The sequence below is a fragment of the Puma concolor genome, chromosome A2 (genome assembly GCF_028749965.1).
Source record: "Puma concolor isolate L17-30 chromosome A2, mPumCon1.1.hap2, whole genome shotgun sequence".
In the NCBI taxonomy this organism is placed as follows: domain Eukaryota; kingdom Metazoa; phylum Chordata; class Mammalia; order Carnivora; family Felidae; genus Puma; species Puma concolor.
In genome coordinates this window covers 139,731,674-139,745,087 of record NC_141668.1, presented here as the reverse complement: position 1 = coordinate 139,745,087, position 13,414 = coordinate 139,731,674, and positions in this window count along the sequence as shown.

The following is a 13,414-nucleotide window of genomic DNA, read 5'->3' as shown; positions in this document are numbered from 1 at the left end:
GAGCTGTCATTAACTGACCATCTCCTCTGGGCAGCAAGGTCTGAGTCTGCTAGATAACATCACCTCACCCGATTTTAAAGATGAAGAAGGTCCAGCACCGAGAGGCTGAGTACCTTTCCCACCATCACATAGCAAGTGAGTTTCAGAACCATGGAAGTCTGATTTCAAAGGCTTTGCTCATTCAGGTGATGTCACCTTCTTCCAAGGGCATTTCCCCAAGACTGTCAGTAAAAGCGCCACCAGAACTAAGAAAGAGCTGCTGGGGATTCTGGCCCTTCTGACAGAGAAGTGTTCATGTGCCTTTGGGGTCAGAAAGGCTAGAAGACGAAGCCCAGTTTCGCCATCGTCTAGCTGTGTGAGACCGGCCAAGTCACATATTCACTGAATGTACGTAAAGGGGGGATGTTTACAGCACCCATCTTGCAGAGCTACAAGGAATAAGTGAGACCATACACGTAAAGCATTTGCACAGTATTAGGTGCATACTAGCTGTTTAGAAATGTAGATATGATTGTTATTTCCAAAGTGGATCCCTTTCTCCCAGTTAAGTTGGAAACCGAGATTCAGCTCACACCCCGCAAAGCACATTTCCGAGTCTGGCGCGCCCCCTGCTGGTCACTCCTGACTACGTCACTCAGCCGGGCGTTCCCTGCAGCTGCCCCATTCACGTGTTCTGGAGCAACTTGGTTATAAAACAGAAACGTCCCACCAGAACATTCAGGAAAAAAGGCGAAGGTTCTTTCGCAGTGCACACGTTGCAGCTCCTCTTATCTATCATTCGGGAGAAACTCAGGGCTTGCTAACTTGGCTGTGATCTTTGCCGCCTTAACTGCCAAGCAGATAGAGAAGGTGTCCCTCTTCAGGTGCCTGTTCTCAATGTCCAGCCCGTGTTCCCAGGCTCTTCTAGCTGTAGGCCACCTACCAGCACAGGGTTTTCATTATCATACTGGTGTCACCTGGACTCTGAGGCTGAATTAATTCCTACCCTCTGTCTCCACATCCTACCTGTCTGAAAGTCTTATTGGCTTTGTCTCTTACAAATATTAAAACCCTCCTCCTTCTCTCTTACCGGCATATCCTGGGGGCTTTAATGAACTACCCATGCACAGGAGCCAACCCCAGACTAATAAGTCAAAATCTTGGAGCTGGGGGTCGCTCAACATTCATAGGTCATTAAAGCTCTTGGATGATGATGATTATTTTTTTAAAGTTTATTTTTTGATAGAGAGCATGAGTGGGGCAGAGGAAGAGGGAGAGGAGACACAGAATCCCAAGCAGACTCCTGGCTGTCGGCACAGAGCCAGATGCGGGGCTCGAACTCACGAGCTGCGAGATCACGACCTGAGCCGAAGTCAAGAGTCGGACACATAACCCATTGAGCCACCTGGGGGCCCCAGCTCCTGGATGATTCTTTTGTGAAGCCAGGACTGAGAACCACTGAGTGTCCAGTCCAGACAGGAAGTATCAGCATCACCTGGAGGGTTTGTTGGAACACAGACTGTTGGGCCTCACCCTGGAGTTTCTGTCCAATAGGTCTGGGGGGGCCCTGAGAATTTCCATCTCTCCCAAGTTCCAAGGTGATGCAGAGACTGCTGGCCTGGGGACCACACTTAGAGAACCAGTACTGTAAAAATATAACTTGGAGCACAAGCTCCTTATTCAAATGGCTTCTCATTACACTTACATACATGTTTCAAAATTCCCCTTCCATACCATGGCCTGCCAGGCAGGATGTGGCCCTCCGCTCTCAGGGTCCCCCACCCCATCTGCTCACACTGGCCTCCTGTCTGCCTCTTGAACACTTATAGACCTTTATACCAGCTGTTCTCTCTGCCCGGAGGGTTCCTCCTTTATTTCATCTTATCTGGTTGCCTCTTAGTCTTTGAGGTTAATAGAAATGCCACCTTCTCACACTAGCCTTCCCTCACTGCCCCACTCAACATGGACCTCACCTTTTCCTTCCTTCTTGTTTCTTTTATTAATTTTTTTAAATGTTGATTTATTTTTGAGAGAGAGAGAGAGAGAAACAAAGAGCACAGGCACGTGAGCGGGAGAGGGGCAGACAGCGAGGGATACACAGAATCCGAAGCGGGCTCCAGGCTCCGAGCTGTCCGCACAGAGCCCAACATGGCACTCGAACCCACGAACCGGGAGATCATGACCTGAGCCGAGGTTGGACGCTCAACCGACCGAGCTACCCAAGTGCCGCCCCCCTTCTTCCTTCCTTCTTATTGTCTTTCTCAGCGACCTGTTCATGTCCTTTACAGCCCTTGTTACAATTTGCAATTATCCCATGTGTCTGCTCACTTCTAGTAGATCTACGTCTCTGCCAGGATGCAATGTATGTGAGCAGACTCGGTCATTTTGTTCACTACCTGTTCCATAGCAGGTGCTCCATAAATGGTCACTGAGTCAAGGATTGAAGAGAAACACAGATTTAGAGAATGTAAGGTTGAGAAGTAGTAGTCATAATACGAGCAGGAGCCATTTCCCCCCCTGAGGCTGGTCTTTTAACATTGTTATCGCTAATCCACCCAAGGACCGGGCAAGGCGGTGGCATTATCTTCAATTTACAGATGTGGAGATGGAAACCCCCCGGGGAGGTTAGAGAAACTGGGCTGAGGTCCTAGGGCTAAAGGGTGGAGCCAGCTGGGATCCCAGGCTGCCTCCTTCCACAGTCCCCCTACAGGAGAGAGAGAGAGGGAGGGAGGGAAGGAGGGGCAGGCAGCAAAGGGAGAGCTTGAAGAACTCTTCCCTCTGGGAATTTTTAACTCCAAACTCCCAGCCAAGGCAAAAATAAAAAACTGAGCTGAAATCAAAGAACCCTTGCCCTACTTTCCAGCTCTCTGATTCTCCCAGAATCTCTTTAGAAGAGAATGATCAAGCAATGATGGAGATCGCAACTTGAAAGTTTTTTTTTTTTTTTTTTTTTTTTAGTAGCTTGCGCAGAGCTTTTGGAAGAAAAGCACAGGTAGGATGTGGGAAAGGCAGAATCTGAACCCTGCCCCACTTCCTGCATACACAATATGGTGGGCGGGGCGGGGGGGAGCAGCTGATCAACTTCCTTTTGTGACCATCTGCCTCGTGACCGTATTACTTAAGGTAATACTAGATGCTGTAACAGATAACCACCTCCCTCCCCAAACTCCATGGCTGAACATAATAGAAATTCATCTCTTCAGTAAAGTCCAAAATCAATGCTCTTGATGAGGGGGGTGCCCATGGGGGCGGGAGGGGTGGGGGGCTCCCCTCATGACTGGGGAAGAGGACAGTACGTGCGAAGTCTGATGGGCCAGGGCTGGAAGTGGGGCACAGCACTGGCCAGAACTCAGTCACAAGTGGTCACGCTCGGCTGCAAGGGAAGCTGGGAAATAGAGCCTAGATGTGGAGGTTAGGGACTAGCCAGCCGGTCTCTCCCTCATTCCCTGAGCTCTGTAAGGAGCTCTCTGCCCAGGCCCGCCTTCTCTTTCTGACGGGAGAGTTTCCATAATCGCAGACTGTGAATATGACCACCTCTGGGAAGAGGGCCACCTTGATATTAAATTCACATCACTAAGGAAATGGTAGGTCTCCAGTGTTCCCCTGAGAGAAGGCTGGAGGTTTGGGGAGAGAGAAGGGAAGGAAGGTGAGGCTGGATGCCCAAATACTTACATTCAATCTTAGCTAAGAGAGGACTACCACTTTGTCCATTTTCGTGTATACCTCGACTTCATTTCAACATTTTTCAAAATTTTACTAATGGAAAAAACATTTATTGAGTATCTACCATTTTGCAAACACAGTCCTAAGCTTTGGGGATACCAATAAAGAAATAAAGAATATGATATAAACCCTATTCTTCATCTGGTTGAGGATTTGATAACATCTGTCACAAAAGTTGGACACGGGCTCCTGGGGGGCCCAGTCGGTTGAGTGTCAGACTCTTGATTTCCACTCAGGTTATGATCTCACGGTTTGTGAGTTTGAGCCCCGCATCAGGCTCTGCTGACAGTGTGGAGTCCGCTTGGGATTCTCTCTCTTTCCCCGTCTCTTCCTGCCTCTCCCCTGCTTGCACTCTCTCTCCCTGTCTCAAAATAATTAAACAAACTTTTCATAAAGTTGGACACAAATAGTATTCAACATTGTATTCGACACATGACACAAAGGGGTCTCATTGAATCTGTAAAGATTAAATATAGATTATATCTATAAAGGCGTAATAATCCTATAAGGTCAGTATTATTATCCCCATTTTACAGAGGAAGAAACTGAGACCCAAAGAGATGAAATCATTATCCCCAATCCCCTCCTCTTAAGAGGCAGGAATGAGTCATTACTCCATTATGCTCTTGCTACTGCTGCATTACTGTTCTGGAAACACACAGACATAAGCACCAGCACCAGGCAGCAGCCTCCCGAGAACAGAAGGTTTTGAGTTCTCAACAGTTACCAAATCCAAGAACCAGTCAAAACTGAGCTCAAGTAGCTCCTGAGGGCCTTGAGGCCAAGCGAGCTATGTGTCCTGGGGGAAGACATTTTGCCTCCCTGTTTGTCAGTTTCCCCTGGCCTAGAGGATTCCTAAATTTCCTTGTTCCAGTAACAGCACCAGTGCTAGGGGCAGGCACAGAGGCTGTCACGGCTAGGTACGGGCTCTTCCTGCCAGTCTGAGACTTTGTTTTCCCATCTGTGACATTGGAATGGGGTCTGACTTGCGAATTTTTCTTTCCCTGGTGTGTGGCACAGGGAATATAATAGGAGCTCAATAAATCCTGGCCATCCCCTTCATCTCGCACCCGACTGCAGAGGGCAGGAACTGTGTGAGCAGGAGGCGGACTTCTAAGCGCTGAGCTGCTTCCGAGAGCACAGTATTTGAATTTCCATCCAGTGGGGGGGGAAACAGGGCGTTCTGTGGAGCAGCTGGGGGTCGAGTGTAACGTTACACCAAGTGTTGCCCTGCCCTGTCTTCCCCATACCCCATGCCCTGTCCATCAACAACCAATCCCAGGGAATCTGGATTCCCACCATTCTCTCAGAATCCTCGACAGGCAAGTTCAAGACTTTGGAGTACGGGGTTCGAAGAGATGAATACGAAATATCCCCGCAGGCCTCCCCAGTCAGCCTTATTTCTTAAGGATGACTTTCTGGATGCTCCCAGGAGCCGTGCCTGCCTGGCAGGTATTGAACAAGGCAGAAAGAGCGTGGAGGAAAAGCAGCATCTTCGAACGGTTGCCTAGTTACATGGTGATCTGGACCACGTGGTCTCCTCCCCTCAGAGGGCCCAGGGTGAACCGAGGAGGGGAGGAACACGTGTCCCTGCACAGGAGGGGGGCAGAGGCAGCTAAGCCAGCTCCTAGCCACTGGGCCTTCCTCTTCCCGCCCCACCACCTGCAGGTCAGGGCAGGACAGGTGGATGAGCTGCCTGGGGGGGGGGGGGGGGGGGAGCCCGCCTCCCCTGCCGGATTTAGGAACTAAGCTTACATTTCCTATTCGCACCTCCCCTTCCCCACCTTTAAAATGAGTCTACTGTGTATTATCGGGTCCGACGTGTGCTAATAGGACATTCCTCACTGGGTTCTCGGTTCAGACAGATAATACACAAAAAGCGCTGAGCACAGGGCCTGGAGCATACTATCTAGACTATTAAAAAGCTAGCGCTGCCCAGTCAGAGCTGGAGGCCGACGGGAGCAGGGGTCCCGAGTCAGGACCTGTCACCTCATGTCAGGTTCCAGAGCAAAGCGAAACGCGGAGCCCTTGTTCAGAAAGTAGGAAAGACGTGTTGTTAACGGTACTAAAATATAAGCCTTTGGTTCTTTTGCAGACTCCCTCAACAACCACCAAGCGCATGGGGTGATAGGGAAGTAGAGCGAGGCGTCCTCCGTTCCCATAGGCCCTTTACCCCAACCCACAATGCACAGGTGACCCCAAAACTTGCATCCTCCATATCAGGATGCGCTAGCTTCCCGAATCAGGGCGAGGGGAGAGGCTCAGCCCTGCTGGGCTGCCCACTGAAGGCGCCTGCCAACCTCAGGCAGAAATCGCTGCGGTTATGCCCTTCCCCGAGATGCTGTAGGGAGTGTGGGCCAGCCCTCCTCATCCACAGGCCCCTGAGGGTGGCCGAGGTAGGGATGGGGCTGGGAGAGTAGGGAGGGGCCGAGGGAGCCAGGCATGGGCCACTGGGGGGCTGAGAACCCACCTGGGGAGGCAGAGAGAGAGAGGCAGGACTTCACACAAATCCAGGCTCCCAGCCCTCAGTGCTTGCTCTGTTGTCCCGCAGACAACAGTTAACAAACACAGATTTAGGATAAAATGAGAATTTCAGACACGGGAGCAGAGCATTAAGTCCTAAGGCCAGGTACAGTGGCGACTCTGTCCTGCATTCTCGTCCCAGCTGTCACTACCTCCCCAATTTGGGCCTTGGTTTCCCCTTCTTTAAATGAGGGGGGAGGGCTACATGGTTTTTACACCCTCTTCCAGCTTCTACTTTTTAAGAATCCTGTCCTACTGACACACTATGTGGCCATGGGCAAGTCTCTGCCCTTTCTGGGCATCAGTTTCTCCTTCTGTAAAGTGGGGATTCGATGACCCTGAAGGGCCCTTCCGAGGTTAATACCTAAAGAGTTGCCTCTTCCTCTCCTCTCCCTTGTGTGAGGGGACTTTTTCCTTCTGTGGAAGGCCAGGTAAAATCTTCAACAGGTGCTGGGGGCATAGGGTTGGGCTGGGGCATTCCTGGTCTCTTCCTTCTGCCCACACTGGTGAACTTGGGGATCGGGAGGGGAGAAAGGAGGAAAGTACAGTCGGCATGTATTATGGAACCAATGTTTGTGCGCCCTGTGAGGTAATAGAAAATTTATATGGGACTCTTCACCCGGCTCCTGGCACAAAGCTCCTGAGACCTTTGCAGCAACTTCCTGAGTGACAGAAGCATCTTTCAATCTAATGAGGTGATTCTAGGTGGACGCCCAGAAGGGGGCTGGTCCCCAGGAAGACCAAGCCATGATAAGAAGCTTGGAATTTTCAGCCCTGCGCCGCATTCTTTGGAGAAGGCAGACAGGCTGGAAATGTAGTTACTGATCTAGAATGCCCAGGCGGGGAAGCCGCTATACAAAGCCCCGGAGTACAGCGGTCAGAAAACTTCCAGGTTGGTGAGCACATCCATGTACCAGGAAGGTGACGCATCCCAGTTCCATGAGGACAGAAGCTCCCGTGCCTGGGACACGCCCGGAGCTCGCCCTATGAACCCTTTCACCTGGCAGTTCATCTCTGCTCTCTACCATGTCCTTTCCTAAACGGGAAAACGTAAGCAAGTATTTTTGTGAGCTCTGTGGGCTTCTCTAGCAACACGATTTAACCCAAGGAGGGGGTTGTGAAAATCTCCAATTTGTAGCCAAGGTGGACAGAAGGTGTGAGTACCTGGGGACCTGTTACTTCAACTAACATCTGAAGGGGGCGGAAGCAGATGGGCTGAACCCTTCGTCTGTGGGATCGACCCTATCTCCAGGAAGATAGTGTCAGAATTGAGTGAAATTATAAGATACTCAGCTGATGTTGCCGAATTGCTTGCTGCAGGGAACACACAAACCCCACCATTTGGTGACCAGAAGTGTCAGAGAAGTTGTCGTAAAGCAAAAATTCAACGCCTCTCCCCATAATTCATATGTTAAAGCCCTAACACCCAATGTATTTGGAGGTGGGGCCTTGAGAGGTAGTTAGATTTAGATGAGGTTATGAGGTGGGGGCCCCCATGATGAGATGAGGGCCCTTTTAAGAAGAGGAAGAGGGGCACCCGGGTGGCTCAGTCAATTAGCCGTCTGACTTCGGCTCAGATCATGATCTCGTGGTTCACGAGTTCGAGCCCCGTGTTGGGCTCTGTGCTGACAGCTCAGAGCCCGGAGCCTGCTTCAGATTTTGTGTCTCCCTCTCTCTCTGCCCCTCCCCCACTCGTACCCTATCTCTCTCTATCCTTCTCTCTCAAAAATAAATAACCATAGGGGCGCCTGGGTGGCGCAGTCGGTTAAGCATCCGACTTCAGCCAGGTCACGATCTCGCAGTCCGTGAGTTCGAGCCCCACATCAGGCTCTGGGCTGATGGCTCGGAGCCTGGAGCCTGTTTCTGATTCTGTGTCTCCCTCTCTCTCTGCTCCTCCCCCGTTCATGCTCTGTCTCTCTCTGTCCCAAAAATAAATAAACGTTGAAAAATAAATAAATAAATAAATAAATGAATAACCATAAAAATAAATAAATGAATAAATAAATACATAAATAAATAAATCAAAGAAGAGGAAGAGACATCAGAGCTCACACTCTCTGCCACGGAGGAACAGGGTTTGCACGAAGAACGGAAACCACAGGCACCTTGATCGTAGACTTGTGAGTTTCCAGAACTGTGAGAAATAAATGTTTAAGTCATCCCGTCCGTGGTGTTTAGTTACAGCAGCCCGAGCAGCCTTGATGGAAGGCTGGCTCACTAACTAACGGAGCAGAAAGGCAAAGAGGAACAAATCGTCAGAGAAGGTGCCCTAAATAAGGCGGACATTTCCCTTTCCCATAGAAGCATCTGGCGCTAGGCTCCCCAAGACTGGTGTGGCCGCTCCGTGGTGTCAGAATCCGGGCTCCGTCTAGCTCATGGCACCTCCGTCTCTGGCTTCCTTTTTTAAGGCTGCTTCCAAGTCCCCGATGGCGTCGGGGCTCCAGCCATTGAGTCTACATTCCACAGAGCAGCAAGGAAGGGGCCATTCCTCCTTTCACAGCTACACCTCAGCCTCCATTGTAGTGACTACATTGGAGGCCATTGTAGTCTACATTCCACAGAGCAGCAAGGAAGGGGCCATTCCTCCTTTCACAGCTACACCTCAGCCTCCATTGTAGTGACCAGCCTGAGTCACATGACCACATCTGCAAAAGGAGGCTGGCAAAGTTGTGCCTATCCCACGGAGCGGTGTGTTGTATCAGCGAAGGGGTAGGGGAGGGTGGATACGCGGAGACAACTGTGGGTCTTTACCACCCAATCCTTCCATGGCTCCCTCCTCCCTTGGAATAAAATCCATACTCTTTCCTATGCCTCACAAGGCCTGGCCCATTTTCCTAACTTCCTGCCTCTCAGCCTCGCTTCCCTCATCCTGCTTCAGGCCCTCCTTTGGGTCTGTCAAAGGCCAAGGCTCTTTCCACACAGGAATATCCACCCATGCTGTTCCCTGGGCCTGGAACAGCCCATGCTCACTCTCAGTTGGTTAACTGGCTCAGGTCACGGTTCATGAGTTCGAGCCCCACATCGGGCTCTGTGCCGACAGCTCAGAGCCTGGAGCCTGCTTCGGATTCTGTGTCTCCCTCTCTCTCTGCCGCTCCCCCACTCTCACTCTGTCTCTCTCTCTCTCAAAAATGAATAAACATTAAAAAAATTTAAAAAACCAAAAAACTCCAAACCAACCATGAACGCCCACACCAAATGCCTGCCTTGGGGTTGATGTCTCCCTTAGAAAGGCAGCCTCCTGAGGGGAAGTCTGTATCTCGTTCACAACTGGATCCCCAGAGATGCTCTGAGCAACTATTTTTGCTTTCCCACTATGTACCAGGAACTTAAAAGACGGTAAGAATATCCAGTTTTCTTCTGAACCACAGAGAGGCCAAGAGATGAGACGAAGGGTCTCTCCGCTGGAGAGAGGCAATATTCAGCCAGGGAGGTCAGCAGAGACAGGATGCACCGGTCCGGTCAAATCCCGACCACGACCCTGCAGTGGCCCGAAGGACGGCTCGGTTCCTCTCAGACTTTGTTTCTGGCTCCACCCTCCATCTCCACCCTGGTGTTCAAGCCTTCTTGGTCCCACTTTTCACTTGTATGGCCTTATTATTCATTCCTTATCCTCTTAAGAAGCTTTACATCCTTTCTGGAAGAGGGTGGGGTAGAAACACACAAGAGAAAATGTATCAGGTATCTAGGTATGTCCAGTTGCCAGGGAAGAGAAACCTCCTTCAACCAATGCCAGATCCCAGCAGGCAGCCAGTCATTTATTCGCCATCTGCTCCTGGGTGTTTTGTTGTTTTTTGTTTATTTTAACAAGAAACACTTATTTCTCACCGTTCTGGGGGCTGAGAAGTCCAAGTTCAAGGTGCCAGCAGATGTACTATGTAGCGAAAGCCTTCCTCCTGGTTCATACACAGTCATCCTCCTGCTGTGTACCTCACAGGGTCCCATCTTGGGCGTCTGTAGGGACTTCAACTGGATGATCCAGAAAGCAACCCACAGTTCCCCTCAAACTGGTCTTCTCCTGGTCTTGGTAAATGAGTTGTCTAAGGTGTAACCCAGGCAGTACCCAGAAGAGGTGGAGGAACACAGTGGTCAGGGCTGGAGCTTCCGACCCTGGCTGCTGTCCTGGGGGTAGCAGCAATCCATTAGCGGCAACCGTGGCTTCCTTCTGTTCTTTAGATGACAATAGCATCCCCCTACCCCGGTGGCGACAGCCATAAATGCCCCCAGATATTGCCAAACGGCCCCTGGGGCAAAATCATCCCCAGGTAAGGACCACTGGCTTATAGCAAGGACAGAAAACTCAGACTCTCAGGCTTGAAATCCCAACTCTCAGGCTTGAAATCTGCTGTGGGACGTAGGGCAAGTTATTTAATCTTTCCACACTTCAAGTTCATCTTCTCTAAAAGGAGACAAAGAATAGTGCCTCCTCCACAGATTAAATCAACATATCAAAGTGTTATGTCAGCTAAGATTCTTACCTTTGAAATTACCCCGCATTCCTCAACCCAATCCATTACCATTTCTGGGCAATTTTACTTTATAAATATCTCTAAAATCTGGGGCACCTGCGTGGCTCAGTCGGTTACACTTCCGACTTCGGCTCAGGTCCTGATCTCACGAGGGGTGAGTTCAAGCCCCGCATCAGGCTCTGTGCTGACAGTTCAGAGCCTGGACCCTGCTTCAGATTCTGTGTCTCCCTCTCTCTCTGCCCTTCCCCACTCATGCTCTGTCTCTCTCTCCTTCAAAAATAAATAAACATTAAAAAAATTTTTTTGAATAAAGAAATAAATAAATATCTCTAAAATCCATTCCTCTTTCTCCAACATCAGCCTTGCCCAAGCCACCAGCATCCCTTGACCCTGATTAAGGCTTCCTACAATTTATTCTCTACAGAGCAGCTGGATCTGTTTAAATCATTCAATGCTTAAAACAGGTGAGGGGGGAAAAGCCCCTCGCCAATGGCCTAGAAATTAAAGAATGACCCCTATCTATCTCTAGAATCTTGTCTCCTAATTTTGTCTCCCTTGTTTGCTAATGTCAGCTGCAACGGTTTTTCTCTCTGTTCCTCAAAAATGTCATTCTCTCTCCTAATCCAAGGCCCTCAAATATTCTAGGCCCTCTGCCTGCAGTCCCAAACGGAAGTATCTCCAAAGCAGTGATCAGGGGCTTTTTAAAAACAAAGATAGGCCACTTTTTCAGAGGAGTAGAGTTTAAGTGATTGAGCCAAGAAGGACTGCCTTGTTCAGTGGGGCAGTGTGTGCAATGAACAATAGCCAAGGCCATGAGTAGAGACTGCAGTTCGTCCCAAGCTGCAGTTGCCCAACCATACCCTGATGCAGAGCTACCTGGTCACCAGGCTGTCTGTGGGAACATGCTCTCTGAAAGAGGGTGCCTTTGGCGAATTTGTAATGAAGATGCCATCCACAGTGACAGCCCTACAGTGAGAGCATACTGTAGGTAGATAATAGTGGAGCTGTATATAAAAATGCGTATTTCTTGTCTGTTGCACAGGCATTAATTTGCCAAAGGCCAAGAAAGAGACCAACTCTGAGAAAAGACCGGCACTCTCTTTCCTTCTATGGCTAGAAAGTAAGCTATTCTGTATCTCTGGTACGCGTTTAGAAGTGAGGCTGACTTAAGAAAAGCTGTCCCTTACTTTGTGCATGAAGCAGTTGGACAACTTTCAAGATACAATTAGCACTTTCCATAATTAAATTCACAGTAAAATGCCTTCGGGGAATCCAGTATTTTTTTTTTTTTTAATTATCTATTCTTATTAACCTCATTCATCTGTCTCATAAAAGATGTAAACTAAGCCTGACCATACAGAACACGTATCCTAACAAATATAATTAGCACTAAATATTTAGCCTTGCCGTTACAACCTTTCAGAGGCAGAACAAACCCCAGAGATCACCTCAGTACAAACATTCTCACCGGGGGCTTTAGAAGCAAGTGGTTAGAAGCAACGTGCCCGGGATCACTCGGCTCAGGGGTCGCGTTGCGAGAGGGTACCGCCGTCTCCTGTCGGCCACACGACTGCCTCCATAAGCCACAGTAGAAAAAGAAAAGGATTCCCCCTGTCTCACCAAGTAGTAAGTATAAAGGAAAGCCACATTGCTTACTACGTTCAGACTACCACTCCCTAACTTTGTATTGCATTTAATTATAATCAATTACTGGGACTGTTGTTTTTCAGATGCCCACGTGTGGAGGGTTATCACTCTCTATCCAGACACAGAGCCTGGGTTGCCGAGGCTCAGATGTATTTTGTCATTCTCGTGCTCTTTAACAGGTCTGAGGGCTCGGAGATGACCAGACCTTAAGGAAACCCAGTGTAATGGAAATGGAAATGCAAATGGAAACACTAATAGTTATTTCCCAGAATCGGTTGGATTAAATGATATAATGTACGTGAGCATACCATGAATGCTCTTAGTGGAGCTGAGTTTTCTGGTTTTTTTTGCTGTTTTCTTTTCGTTTATTTTTTGTATCCTGGGTCTCTTACAAGGCCGTGAGGTCTCTGTAAGGTCTTGGCCTATTATCTTGACCTCCGTGTCTGCAAAGACTGGTCTTACAATATGCACAGGGCCTTGTCTTATAATCTGCTCAGTAAATATTTGTTGAATTTATTAATCGGTGTTTGAGTGTGTGAAGAGGTTACATCTTTTCCTTTATCCGCAATACTAGAGGAATCTAGTGGATTGACTGATACCCTGACCAAAGTTATGTCCGCATCCCAATCCCCAGGAACTGTGAATGTGACCTTATTTGGAAAAAGGGTCTTGGCAGATGGAACTAATTTCAGGACGCCCAGATGAGATCTTCCTGGATTATCTGGATGGAACCCTGTTTTAATCTATTCGAGTTACTACAGCAAAAACAGCATAAAGAGCACCTGGCTGGCTCAGTCTGTAGAACATGTGACTCGATCATAGACATTGTGGGTTCGAGCCCTGCATTGGGTATAGAGATTACTTAAAAATAAAACCTTTAAAAAAATCACAAAACACCAAAAATTGGGTGACTTATAAATAACAAATATTTGCTTCTGTCAGTTCTGGGGGCTGGGAAGTCCCAGATCAAGGTGCAGCAGATTTGATGTCTGGTGAGAGCCTGCTTCCTGATTCACAGACAGCCATCTCATCACTGTGTCTGTCCTCACATGGTGGAGGGGATAAGGGATCTGTCT